Raw genomic sequence first — 14,609 nt, forward strand, 5'->3', positions numbered from 1 at the left:
GCCTTATTATCCTTTATAGTTCTGCTCGATTTTATGATCCGAAAATGCCGATATTGAAAATGCTGAGATCCCGAGATTCTGAATAAAATTTCTTGACGGCCCACATGTTCAGCGAAGGTCAAAATGGAGCTTTATGGTATTTTCAGAGCATAACCCTGGACATTCCTTAAACGTTGTAGATAATCTATTTATATAATTTCGAAGCCTTATTATCCTTTATATTTATTTTAAACATTTGATGACTGCGTAAAGTATTTTCGTTACATAAAATAGTATTCTTTTAAACCTCTCGCTCTAATGTTTTAGAATATAGTCATATTTCGGTACATAACTGTGCAGTGGTGTTAAGATTTTTTATATTTATTAATTTTTAAACGCATTTATAAAATCATTAGTATAATTTATTACGAGATAATTTTTGTAAAACATTCACGATAAAAAATTATATTGATAATCTCTGTGATCCCAAATTTGACAAGAATTAGGCATTTTATTATTCATAAGATGTTTATCACATTTGAATGGTCAAAGACATAGCTTATAATAAGTATCTTTAGAATCATCTTCAAATGTGTTAATCTTGCCGATTTTTTGAATAATAAAATGCCTAATTCTTGTCAAATTTGGGATCACAGAGATTATCAATATAATATTTTATCGTGAATATTTTACAAAAATTATCTCGTAATAAATTATACTAATGGTTTTATAAATGCATTTAAAATTAATAAATGTAAAAAATCCTAACACCACTGCACAGTTATGTACCGAAATATGACTATATTCCAAAACATTAGAGCGAGAGGTTTAAAAAAATACTATTTTATGTAACAAAAATACTTTGTGCAGTCATCAAATGTTTAAAATAACTATAAAGGATAATAAGGCTTCAAAATTATATAAATAGATTATCTACAAAGTTTAAGGAGTGTCCAGAATCATGGTTTGAAAGTAGAATAAAAACTCAATTTTGACCTTCGACGAGCATGTCCCCCCTTAAGACATTTGGCTCATCACGAGGGATGGTTTAGAATCTTGACGTCCTAAAGAATTGAAATTTATATATGCCCGTCAATTGGCTACGTGGTCGCAGCCATGAGCTCTTCCGGATAAGAACTGTTTCCTCGACAGGCTCAGCTATCAGGCCTCATTAGCGAAGGGTGTGAGATCAATAAATACGCTCCCTAGAGACATAGGTACATTTTTAGTGATGTACTGAGTAACATTGTTTACTTTCTTATTTTTCTTCTTCTCTCTTCTGGTGTTAATGCATATTTGCAATATATTATAAATATTACTTATGTATTTTTATTTTACTCGTTTGATTAGAACCATTTCTTTTTCAATTTAAATCTAATGTTAATAAAATATCCTGAATTCTGATTTATTGTCCGCAACGTTTTGTTTGTTGGCAACGTCTTAAATTTGTTATGTCCACAATATGTAAAATAAATAAAATAAATTGAAATTGAAAAAAAAAAAAAAAAATTACTTAATAGAATCCGTTTTAATCTCAATGAGGCCTTGCAAAATATGTCTTGCTGTTCTTTTGCGCATTTGGTGAATCTACAATAAAAAATAACTGTTAACTAATAAATTATAAACCATTTTTTCTGCTTCACTTCCTTATATAAAAGGTTCTGCTTGGAGAAAGGGATTTCTTCAACATTTTTAGATAAAACTTTTTAAAATGTTTTCATATCTTGGCTCTTTTGTTTTTTGTATGAAGTGAAACATCAGAGGCGTCGTCGTTATCTGTTTTAAAGCAAACCGAAACCCCCGCTACACCCCACAAACCCCACAAGCTGAAGTTTCGTATTCCCAAGTGCCCCCGACCCACAGTTTGTTTTCTTACTCTTACTATACAAGCTAGTTGCTGTACGACAGTTCACAGACTGTGAATGCTATACATTTTCCGAATTTAGTCCTAATTTTTTTTCCTGATTATTAATTTGTGATTTAGTAAGTACCCTAAAATCATTGTATTTTATGTGCATTGTTAGTTTGGGTTAGTTTAGGTTAGGTTAGGTTAACCTAACAAATAATCCAGTTTATCGGCTATTTTCAAAATGCGTTTTCCGCTGTATTCCGTATAACCGAACAGTACCTAAAAACCTAACCTAACCTAACCAAATCTAACAAATAATATCACCGTTGTCAGATTTTCAGATAGCTAATCGCCGACGTGTCTATGCACGCCAGTTAAGGCTATACGTCAGTTGAGGCATGGTCTAAAAAGATCGTGGCTAGCCGATGCGCGGATTGCGCAAATGACGCATGCCGAACGATATATAATTTGTCATAAAAATCCAGCATGCGTCCATTTAATGTTATGTTTATTGTTATATTACTAATAATAATAGTATATTCATTGACATGTTTTCTTTTTTAAGTACATACGTAAAGTTTTTTAGTCATCTTTACACGATTTAAGAATATTTTCATCCGACGCCATGACAAAACTAATCGACATGCGGGCACCTCGACTGTCGGTCTCCGATTGGCGACTAGTAAGAAATTTCGTCGCACCTGCTGTTGAAAATTATTTGCCGTTTCACTGAAGTACGCTCTTATAATGTTGTATTACATAAAGAAAATTACAATAGTGTTTTACTTTCTACCTTGTCGTATTTTGATTAAATAGACGCTACTCTTTCGTTCATCGGCGGCGCCTATATACCTGTTTTGTGTTTAGCGCCAGTAACGAGTATCGAATCGCGCGCAGAATATCAACAATCCTCGCAACTTTAAGCCCGAAGCTTCGATACACACCCGGGAAACACTTGCGCTTTTATTGAGCTTTTTATCGCTACATTTTCTGTGTGCCCAACGGCATCATTGGCGTGACCACTTCACATTGCCTATGCCTTTAAATGGCCAGTGTTTGCATAAAATTGATTGACGTGTTCAGTATTCGATGCAAAAGAATATAGAGACTTACTCATAGTATTTTGATATACCCGTAGTCATATATGTAGTTATTTTTCTTTTATAATATAATTTTTGTGGGTGTCAGAGTGTGGTGGATGAAGGAAGTCGAGATTTGGTGGTTGCTCCGATGGATAGAGCGAGTTTTATTTGCAGCGTAAACAGTCTGTGCAAGAGTATGTTACAGTAGTTATGTTACAATACTTATGATACTGTTCAGAGGTCCGAATCTCGGTAGAATGAGATGTTGTGCGGAGCGATACAGAGACTGAGATACTAACAGACCGGGACTTATATTCGAGTTACATGTCTAATGAATTATGAGCCGCTATTTATTGACGTACTCGCACTCAAAAAAAAATCTTGAAAATAATATTTAGGAAATAATTATTATAGTTGAGCTAACTACTATAATGGAGTTTGCGTCATCGGATATAGCTGACTAAGTATGTGGAAAAATGTATATCGCGGAAATAATAATTTCAGTCAGCTATTTACTGAGTTTGCCTTAATTGGATATTAGGAATTTGTAATTTCTGTCAGTTATGTAATATCACCGATCAATATGCTGACACGAATTGAGTCGTTTATCGCCATACATTTATTGGTAAAATGGCACTACCTTTCAAGGCCATTAATACACGAAAGGTAATAGTCGGTAAATTTTATCAGCCTTTCTCACTCTATATTCTATTTAGCTCTTTTCCTATTTCTATTCTATTTAACCCGGTGTGGGTTCTGGCCTTCTCCAACAGATCCCTCCACCTGTCCCTATCCAGTGTGGCCGCTTTCCAATTTGGTACCCCCAGAATACGGCAGTCACTGGCAGCTCCATCTAACCAGCGAATCTTTGGCCTCCCTCTTCTTCTACGTCCTATTGGATTGCTGGATATCACTCTCTTTGCCGGTGCATTGTCATTTATACGGTGCACATGACCTAGCCATCGCAGTCTCCCAATATTAATTGATTGAAATGCGCTGCAATCTTCGTACAGCCCGTAGAGCTCAGCATTATATCTTCTCCTTCAATTAGTGCCATCCCTGATCGGTCCATATATACGGCGGAGAATTTTTCTTTTAAAGATGTTCAGGGCTCGTTCATTTCGCAGAGTTAATGTCCTGGTTTCCGATGCGTAGGTGAGCACTGGCTTTACAAGTGTCTTGTAAAGAGTGGTTTTAGTTCGACGAGATAGTAAGCGGGGCTATTTTTACCCCCTCCCTCATAATATATTGACAAACATTATATTTTCTATAAGTACATAGTTATAAATAATATTTTGGAACTTTTAAAATTTTTACCAAGGTTTTGACTGACATTTTTATCGCGTCTATTCGACAATGGAAAGTTGTGTTCAGGCCCTTTTTCCATTTTTTTTAGTACTTGGTATAATTTATAAAACCTATTATGTGAGGGATGACATGTCGTAGATTATGAAAAATTCTTGCTTACGGTAAATATTGAGTGATGTACAAAATAAACAAACTTTACTCTGCCACTAATTAATCACTGAAACGCTTGAAAATAATTGGCATCTTCAATATAATCTCATAAAATTGCATAGGGCTACTATATGGTTAATTTTTTTTCCAAAGTTTTTATCACGATGAGAAAATTGCAGCATGACTTGTTATTCTCGGAATTGGCTTCAATTGTAATTTTATATAAAAAACACTACATCTGTTTATTTAACATTATCTGAGGTTTAAATATTGGAACAGTATTTAATTTTAAGTATATTTAGTTAAATTATTGAACACCCGCCCGCCTCTGGCCATTTGAGTACAAGCAAAAGAAAAAGCAAAAACAAAACTTCATGGAGAAGCACACCTGAGCTGAACGTGGCCATTGCGACTGCCTTAACTAATAATCAATTTATTCTCCTCAGGTCCTTATTAAATTTATTTTCTTCAGACCTGTTATCAACGATGTGTAGTTATTTGTATTGAATCGATTGTGAAGGGGTAAAGTTAAACTGATTTCTAGATTTATTCCCACCTCCTCGCCCGTTTACTGCTAAATTGCTATTTTTATAGATGGATTTTTCATTTGAGAAAAGACTTTGATACAATATTTTTGTTATTTGATACCTATTTTATTGGTTTGTTAAAACACTTACTATTTTAATTCGATATATTTAGAAATATAATCGTATCGTTTGTGTTGTTAATTATTAATGATTTGACTTAATGAAATCTTTCCTATATTATACTACAAACTTATATAAACTTTAGTCATTGTCAATTTTGCAGCTTATAGATCGATTTTTGAACCTCAAGAATTCTAGAAAAATCATGAGTAAACTAAATTTGTAAAAAGTTTGTTTAAAAGATGAGAAACTACAAATTTTTAAAAAAGATTGTAGATTGTAGGCTTGGAGAATAAAGTAACTAATTATTATGTGTTTTCTTTTTTGCAGTGTTTTCGGGACGCATTTATATAAGCAGTTTTCCATACAGTGGTAAGTTTTTTATGAGGCATATAAACTTTATTATTAGGTACGCATTGTTGCCGAACAGACGAATGTTTCACCACATACAACCCGTGAATTTAGGGCGACTGTGTTATATGCTATATAATACGATAGTAACTTAAAGTTACATATTTTAATATAACTAAATTTATACTGGGTATTTTTTGCGAACTTATTTTGTCAGAAACGGTATTTGTATGTACAGCAATAACCCAGATAAATCGACGAAGAGTCCAATGCTACAATGTAGAACATTATGAATTTGATCACGTTAATATGTATTCATTTTTTAATTTTCGTAACAGCCATGTTGAATTTCAAATATCGTCATAATATTTAGCTCTCAAAGAAATTTGGTTATTGCCCTTGTGATATTTTGCTTCTCAGCACCAATTTGTAACTGTAGATCAGATTAAGACGTATTATTATGATTTACTTCTTATGTTAGATCATGTCCGCTTTATAGTTTCTCATGCGCTACTGAGCATGTGTGATGTGTGGAAATGTGTATCACTGTCCAATCGGGGAACTGTGAGGTAAAGAAATCCAAGTACAAAAATGAACAAGACGAGTAAATTTACTTTAATATAATATAACATCTTTAATTGAATATTCAAATAAGGTGTTAATACGGTCGTATTATCAGAATTCTCATTACTGTGTCAAATATAAGTGGATATTGTTTTTTAGGTTTATTAGTGTTTTTAACCTACAGATGTAATCTATTTATTGCCTTTTATGAGACTACCTACGTTGGTATTAAATAACTGCAACATTCATGTCGAATTACCTACCTACATGAAGTTCGTCGAGTTAAATATATCAGCACACCTATTCCATACACAAGGCTGCTATCGTCGGCTATCGGCGACTAGCGAGGGTAGTTTATCATATTTATGTATTGTCAAAACTGTCTATTGCGTTATAAAAGTTAACACAGCCAATAGAGGTGTTGTTAAAACATAGCACTTTGACAGTTCAGATGGTTCACTTATTGTAAAAATTAACCGCCTTATTACAAAAATATGATAACTACCCTATGGCAGCCTTGTGTATAGATAGATGTGCTGATGTTAGTAAATTAATTAACGTTATCAGTTAAGTTGTTGATAGCAGATTTATAATATTCCTGTTTGCACCTTTAAAGTTGTAACATTATACACTATCAGCAACAATTTCTATATTACCTATATATTATATTATCAATGGAAACGATTACAACGGATAAAGTTATCGCTGTTATTCGTCATAATATTTTGTGAAGCAGCTGTATTTGTAGTGAAAACAGATGTTGTCTTTTTGAGATTAAGTGAGTACTTACGCTATGTCGTGTACACATTATGTTCTATTATATAATTTACAGCATATTGTATACACTATACAATTGTACATGAATATATGTATTTTTGAGTACCTAATATTTACTATCTGACAGTGGCGAAGGGTGACTTTTGGAAACAGGTAGGCTGTGGAGAAAGCACACTTGTTAAATGTATTTACGGGAAATAAGAAGATAATCCGACATAACTACTGATGAATAGGTAGGTACACAATAACCGATGAAATTTCAAAAGCTCACTGATGGTATAAAATTAAGCAATTAATTTGAATTATGTATTTTCCTAAATATAAACGCAAGATACGCTCAAAATATATTGAAAATATCCGTTGTTGTGAATCCATAAGAATTTATAATTTAACCCGTAAACTAGACATTTTAAAATACTTCTATATTTAAAACACAGACTTAGATACAATATCAGATTTCAACTGACATAATTGGCTGAATAAATTGTCTTAGTCTATGAATAAACTAACTGACAAATAAAAATCACGAGATAAATTATTTATTATTTTTAACAACAATATGTGATTGAATCCCATAGAAATTATTTTTTTAAATTATCTTATAAATTATTTTGAATAAATTTGCACTTACGTAAAATGTAAGCGCTCCTTAAATAGCTTACCAATTTATATGGGCCGCAGCAGACGTGTTGAACATAATTCATACAATATGTGAAGCGAAACGAGATGTCGCTTATTTTTTTAAACCTTCGAGACATGGTAGTAAGTATACCAATGGAGACATGCCATAAATGGTGCTTATTGAAATAGTGGAAAAGATTGTAAAATTATTATGACAATTATACGATAGATGTCGTTGGGCATATTGAATATATTATTATGTGATTATATTATTTAATATGTCAATATAAAATTAAACAATATTTTTCTTAAGAAGGTAGGCTTTAAATAATCGCCTAGTATGGAGTCTTCGCCACTGCTATCTGATAATATAATTATAATATCTTTAAAATATGTTGTAATTTGGTTACTTACTTATATAGATAATCATTATTATTTAATGTTTTAATTCTGTAACTAATTCACTTGATAGTATTATTTGTTAGGCCAAAGACAAATTGTATGGACCTAACTATTGAGTCTAGTATATCTACATACTTTTTATGGGGATTCGATGTTAGTTATTAGCCCATCGTTATGGTTCTTTGCCGTAGATCAAAATACACATGTATTGGAATGAAATAATAATATATTATGTGGTGCAAGTTGATTTCGTTTCGTGACAATTATTGCTCACCAATGAAATATAGATGTATCGAATTGAATGCACCGAAAAGCTAGACAAAATTACCATTTCTGCTTCAAAGTATTCCCTCGGCCAATCGTCAGCGCTACCAATTGCCCGTGTCTGTAATTTTACATTCGACATATTGTCCTCGCGATCAATTATCCCCAAATCTATTATAATTATGTCATCACTCAGTCACTCGCGATCCACTGTAAACCCGATTATTTCATCGATATTGGAGAGTGCGTTGACTAGTCTTTCACCCATCGCTAATGGTGCCTGATAGTCTTGACACGAGGAAACGGTTCCGATCCAGAATAAATCATGGTTGCGACCACGTAGGTAATTGACAGGCGCGTGTAAATTAAAATTAATTAGGACACCAGGATTGAAAACCATTCCTTGCGATAACAGGCAAAAGTGTTTTAAGAGCAGAAGATACCTACGAGATTCAAGAGAGTGAAAAGTAAGCATGCCTTGTAGAAAGGCAGTCGGAAAATAATAATTTGACGAATAATTATTATCGAAAGAAAATAGTTATATTTCTTAAAATAAAGACATCGAAGAAATTTCTTCTGGACTCGTTCTAAAATAAGCTAAAATAAGCAATTATGTATGTTTGTCCAGGTATGATCGGTCCACGCGTGATGTAGCTTGTCCATCTCCACTTCGAAGTTGCTAGCTACCGACACTTTTTATTATATCCAATATTTTTTCGTGTTGCTTCCTTACCCCATTATTTATTTCCCATGATTTTCACCCATACGTTATAATACTGGAAAAACACATTTGAAAAATACTTGACGCTTTGGGGGGTAGTGAAGGAGATCACTAAATATTTTCATACAAATCAAATACGAATATATTATTATTTTTAAAGTGATACGAGTAAGATGTGCTTACTCAACAGGATCTAGTTATCAGTTCAAACAAAGGCGCAGTGGTATAGTAATTTATATTCACATTGAATTTATATCACTTTTCTAAAACTTTATACGATTATAAGGCTCTTCAACTTTATATTTGCGTTGGATCAGACGACCCCAAAAGTTAGCTTTGAAACGATCCGACCACGTGATACTTAGCTTTCATAATATACTCGGGGCGAATAAAGGTTGAATCAAACTTTAAACCGCGAAATATCATTAATTGCAGTCCTTTTAAGGTCTCAGCGCTCGAGCTATCGTTTTGGTCGCTCCGTTTTGGTTGCGGCTTTAATTTGTTTGTTTTAATGTTATCATTGTTTATTGAAGACATTTAATTTTGAATTCACAATTAGGGACGCTTTATCGCTGAGATAACTTTGTACTATGGTTTATTCCTATTCGTTTGTACCATAGTTTATGTTCGAAATGATTCAATGTAGAGTAGATAAGTAGATCCTAATTATAATTTAATTACTTACTTTTTTTATTCAACGAATAATTCACACGATTAAGAATGTAATATTTTAATTAGCCGATAGCCAATAGTAGCTCAATTTAGAAAAAGCTTCAGAGAGTACTATACGAGCCATTAGTTAAAATGTGACGTAATTAAGTATGGTACCTTTAGCATAGTGGTCAATGTGCGTGGGCGCGAAACCCGAGAGATGCAGGTTCGATTCCTTGCATCTTACTTTTTTCTATTGGTTATAATATATTTTCTCAGAAGTGTTTTCAAATTGAGGTATGTTCTATAAATCTATAATTGAACTTATTCTAAAATCAGTTTTATCGTAATTTATCTCCGATAAATGATACACTTCGACCCCATGCAACGGTACACGTAAAAACGACCACGCTCACCAATGTGACACTGTGCAATTAGCTCGAAAAGTAAACCGACGACTCTCATGTTTTTTCTAATTATTTTCTGGAAACCGTCTCCAAAGAATATATTAGGCAGGGTTAAGATCGGTGGGACCAATTAACAAAAATGTATTTTATTTGAAGAACATTGCGTAGACTACTAACTGGACCGCCCAAAAAAATAATATAATGTATTCTCATCGCATTAACACGTCTTGTATATCGATTATCGAGTATCAAGTTGAGACTCCTTTACTTGAGGTTGTATGGATACTATCCATGGCTTTATCCAACTGACTTTCTCTTAGGTATGCTTACATATTGCAGTCTGCAATTTAGAAGAGATCTTTATTTTTAGCTACGTAATTTTTTCGACTTATGCGAGGTATAAATGAGAACTCTGCCAGTGGGCAGTGTTGACCTTTGTGTCCCTGATAACTATTTTAGAAATAGAGAGCATCAGTTGTTTATTCTCCCAAGGTGCAGAACCAACCTGCCATTGGTATTGCCAATTGGGAGGGCGATAACTATGTTCAACCGAATTCTATATATATATGCATATTCCACTAGCGTGAGGGTGAGTTTATGTGGATGCTATTTTATAAATTATTAAAGGTACTGTTCGGTTATACGGAGCGGAAAACACATTTTGAAAATACCCGATAAACTGGATTATTTGTTAGGTTAACCTAACCAAACGTAACCTAACCTAACCCAACCTAACCTAACCTAAACTAACCCAAGCTATCTGTATAACCGAACAGTACCTTCTTAAAATAGGGTCTCCTTAGCAAACTCGGTGTACTTCATTGAACTTCTATAGATGTATAATTGTATTTTCACTGCTTTTGTATGTTTATATTATGTTCTCTTTCTATATTTTTATCGTTTTTATTAGTTTTCTTCCTTATACTTAATAATGTTTCATGTCATGTTGTGAACGCCTTAAACTTATAATTTGTAATGTCCACAATATGTTAAAAAATTAATGAAATTGAATTGAAATTGAAGTCACTGGGTATAGCTTTTTGATCGGGACAGAAAAAAAGTGACATAACATCGTTGCAGATTTTGGAATATGTTATCTTTTATTATATTAGGGTAGATTTATATATTACCTACATATTATTATGTACATTATTTTACGTAGTTATTTTGTTGAGGCATTATATAATATTTATTTTATAGTACATAGGTATACATCTCAGAGAGTTGCGTATATTTTCATAGTACATATCTTTATGGAAGTAGTAAAATGAATTTAATGAAGCAATCAATGGTACAGCAGAAACAAAATAATTTCATTGCGAAGAAATAAACAGAGTCAATTATTATCAATCATTCTTCATTTCGATTTTATGGCGCATAATTGAAAGGAGAACGCTGTGCCCTGTCCAAATGAAATTAAATTAGATCGTCTTGTTCCAACTCCTAACTGGCCAATAAAGGTTAAACAGACCCATTCTGTATCCGGAATAGCCTCGGGGCATAACGGCTAACCCTTAAAGTCATCTCCTTAAATGCTCCTCGCTCATTGAAGTATTATAGTAGCGAGGATCCCCCAAACCCTACAATTGTCTGTCAAATATAAAACATATTTATGTACGGGACATTGTTTTGTTGGGAGCCATGCAATTCTGGCGAACGAGATGAGGCAGGGAGGGGAGGTTTCTTTGTTTATTTTTACAGGATGTTTTGACAGACGCGTTGGATTTTTTTTCTTTCAAAGAGGGCAACATCAAAGGTGAATAATAAAGTAAATATTAGAGAACAAAGCGAAAAGTGTATCTTTTAACTCCATACACCGATCTCTACGAAAATGATATTGTAAAGATTTAAAAAAAATGTTCAAAATTGTTTGGGTACTCCTGCAATGTTATTTGTAATGAACGTGTTATGAACGTGTTATGAACTAGGAGGTAAATACATAGGTTTTAAAAAGTTTTCAAAAGATACCTACCTACGTCTTGTTCAATTACATAGTTAGGTACTATGACTACTATGTATTATTCCGACATGTACAAACATCACTTGGAAATGTTTCTCTAAGTTTGAGAAGCTTGACTGAGCTTCGTTAAAATTTGAATTAAGTATACTAGTATACCATTATACCATTATTCAACCGAACAATTAAATATTAATACTATCGGATGAAAGTACTTGATGGAATTTGAATTTAAATTCTAATGGATTCAAGTTTTGCAATTCAAGCAATTAAAACTCAAAATTATGCACAAATTCAGCAACAAGACTGGCAAGAAATGCATTACAAGGTATCTTTCTCATTGGAAAACAACATTTGGTCAACATACTTACTGATTCTAAAAAGAAATACCATTCTAAAGTTGTGATTATTTTATGCTGCACATCGCGTATTATCACGTGACGTCACAGTAAACTGCAGCTACAGGAGAGAAGTCTGTAATGTCATTTTGCACATTTTGAACCTTTAAACGAACTTTGCCAGTTATCAAAATCTGTCGAAATCACCAGAACAACAATGAAGTCACCTCGCGTTGTACCGCACCGCATCGACACATGCATGACTCAATGGACGTTTTTATCATTTTATACATGCCTACACATTTTCGACATGTAAAAATCGCGGGTTTTTTTGTTTTTAGTGGTCGACACTATGTATTTTCTATAAGAATGTTGCCTATTACCTATGTCTGCAGGTTGGGTTGTATTCAAAATATTATCTATTGTATAATATTGCAAGTAATTTTAACGTACTCACGCGTAGAAAATGTTAAAATTAATTGAAATTAGCATGAATAATAATTCAAAATACCAATACATTAGAATTGGCACTCTCCGTCATATAATTTACAGGGATGGTGATCGTTCAAAATATTCTGCGAAATGACAAAACCATAGACTAAATTTGTCGCCGTGACAGCGTGACAATACGTGACGTGCATCTCAATATAATTACAACTTAATTGTATTTAAATAATCACGCAATGTAACACCTTTATTATATTTCTACATATAAGTTTAACTGTACCCACCGATATGTTTTTTCTCTCGTCGCAAAAAGCCAGTAAAACCGTATATCATATATAAAGTTTCTTTTACTGTAACCTCTTATTCGGGAGAAAGTAAACACCGGCCATAGTTTGTCGGCGCAATGAAAGATTACGACCCTCCGCCGACGACGGGTGACTTTTATTACACGTAAATAAATTGTCGCGGGATTACGCTCCACGTATTACATATTGCTTGCAGTGATCTCTTAAACGTAAAACAAACACGGGGTTTGTTTGTGCCGTATCTATTTTGAGAACGACCGAAACGTCATTTCGAATCTATGATGCTTTTTGCGAAGTGTTGCCAATCTATGGTCTACCTAATGTGTCTGTTCGAAATTCAAAAAGATAAGTTTTTTCAAACCCATTTTCAACGCGAAACGAATAGTACATAACGGAATTTATAATGCGTTTGCTTTTTATGCGCTAAAACGATATATTGTAAAGTAACTAAAAACGTTATATGAGATAACTTTTTAGGAACTGCTTGAATAAATTGATATTGAATAGAGACATATTGGTATTAGGTTATCATATGCGATACGCTTATATTAATATAAGTCAGAGTTGTCCACTTAGCTAGCAAATAACATAATTGTTTTTTTTTGTGATAGGTACTGACAATTTTAAAATTGGCACTCTCACGTTTTTTACAACACAAAAATCCGATGTTCACGATTGACCACGAAAATTCTAAACGGTGAACATTATAAAAAATGACGTCTACTTAGTAGAGTTCCATTATCAACACCAAACATCAATCTTTTCGGTCATTTGCATTGTGTTGCCACGTAAGTACTTTCACACAGAGAGCTACTATACAGTAAATCAGACCTGGAACCAGGACATGGAATCTCTCAGGTGCCACGAATTATTAGATTTGTTCAGCATTCATATTTTTTGAACCGTCGCCTGTCCATTTAAGTACATTCAATGTATTTATCAAACTATATTTCTATTACATTGCAGAGCCTTGATTATTCTCTTATCCAATTGTTTCTTTGCCTTTAGCGTCTTCTCAACCCGTTATTATTAAATTCAATAAGTATACACATAATATTCCATTATAAATGATTTTCCTTCATTGAAAGATGTTTTTCATTACATAGATAACATCGCAGAACCATCAGAACTATTCTTAATGATTTATCTAACTATTCTAACTGGAAACAAGACATAAAATGGCGTTATTTCTAGGGAATCCAATCCCGAGCCAAAATTCTGATCCCGAGATTTCGGGATTACAATTTGACAATCCCGGGATCCCGGGACTGGGACCGGGATTGGCATTTTTTTCCATTGTAATATAAAAAATTTATATTTACAAATAACATTGATAAAATCGGTGAAAAATAAATCTAGTATAATTTATACTATTTAAGACATGTATTGTTAATTGTATACTTGGAAATACATAAGTTTAATTGTGTAAATGATATTGTAATATAAATAATAATGTGAATTCAAAATGAGATTGCTGTTTCTGATAGTAAAGACTTAATGAATGGGTTAGCGAGATTTAAAATGTAAAGCAAATCATGGTGTACTTATGGCCTTTCCGCTTCATAAATCTAATTAGTCAGCCAAATATGAAACTGCCGTGAAACGTATGAGATCATGGTGGAATTACTTTGTTAAAGGTGCGAAGCATTGTTCTTTTCCAATCTTTCTCATTTTTATTAATTTAAGTGAAAAAATAAAATGAATCGGAAATTTACACATGGGTATAAATGAAACTTCATTCAATCTCAGTTTATTTCTAATTTTTTCTGTTATATTTTCGTTTTTATTT

At 33.0% G+C, this 14,609-nt stretch overlaps 1 protein-coding gene across 1 annotated transcript in view; it reads left to right on the top strand.

The window, feature by feature from the left end:
* Window positions 1–14,609, top strand: part of LOC147066403 (uncharacterized) — a 1,036,129-nt gene that overhangs the window by 294,752 nt on the left and 726,768 nt on the right. The window contains exon 2 of the mRNA XM_085955214.1: window positions 5,346–5,387. The gene's annotated coding sequence lies outside the window, so the exon portion shown is untranslated. The remainder of the gene's footprint in view (window positions 1–5,345; window positions 5,388–14,609) is intronic.

Source organism: Rhyacophila brunnea, unplaced genomic scaffold (assembly GCF_057557595.1).
Source record: "Rhyacophila brunnea isolate RB1 unplaced genomic scaffold, BYU_Rbru_1.0 scaffold_5, whole genome shotgun sequence".
In the NCBI taxonomy this organism is placed as follows: domain Eukaryota; kingdom Metazoa; phylum Arthropoda; class Insecta; order Trichoptera; family Rhyacophilidae; genus Rhyacophila; species Rhyacophila brunnea.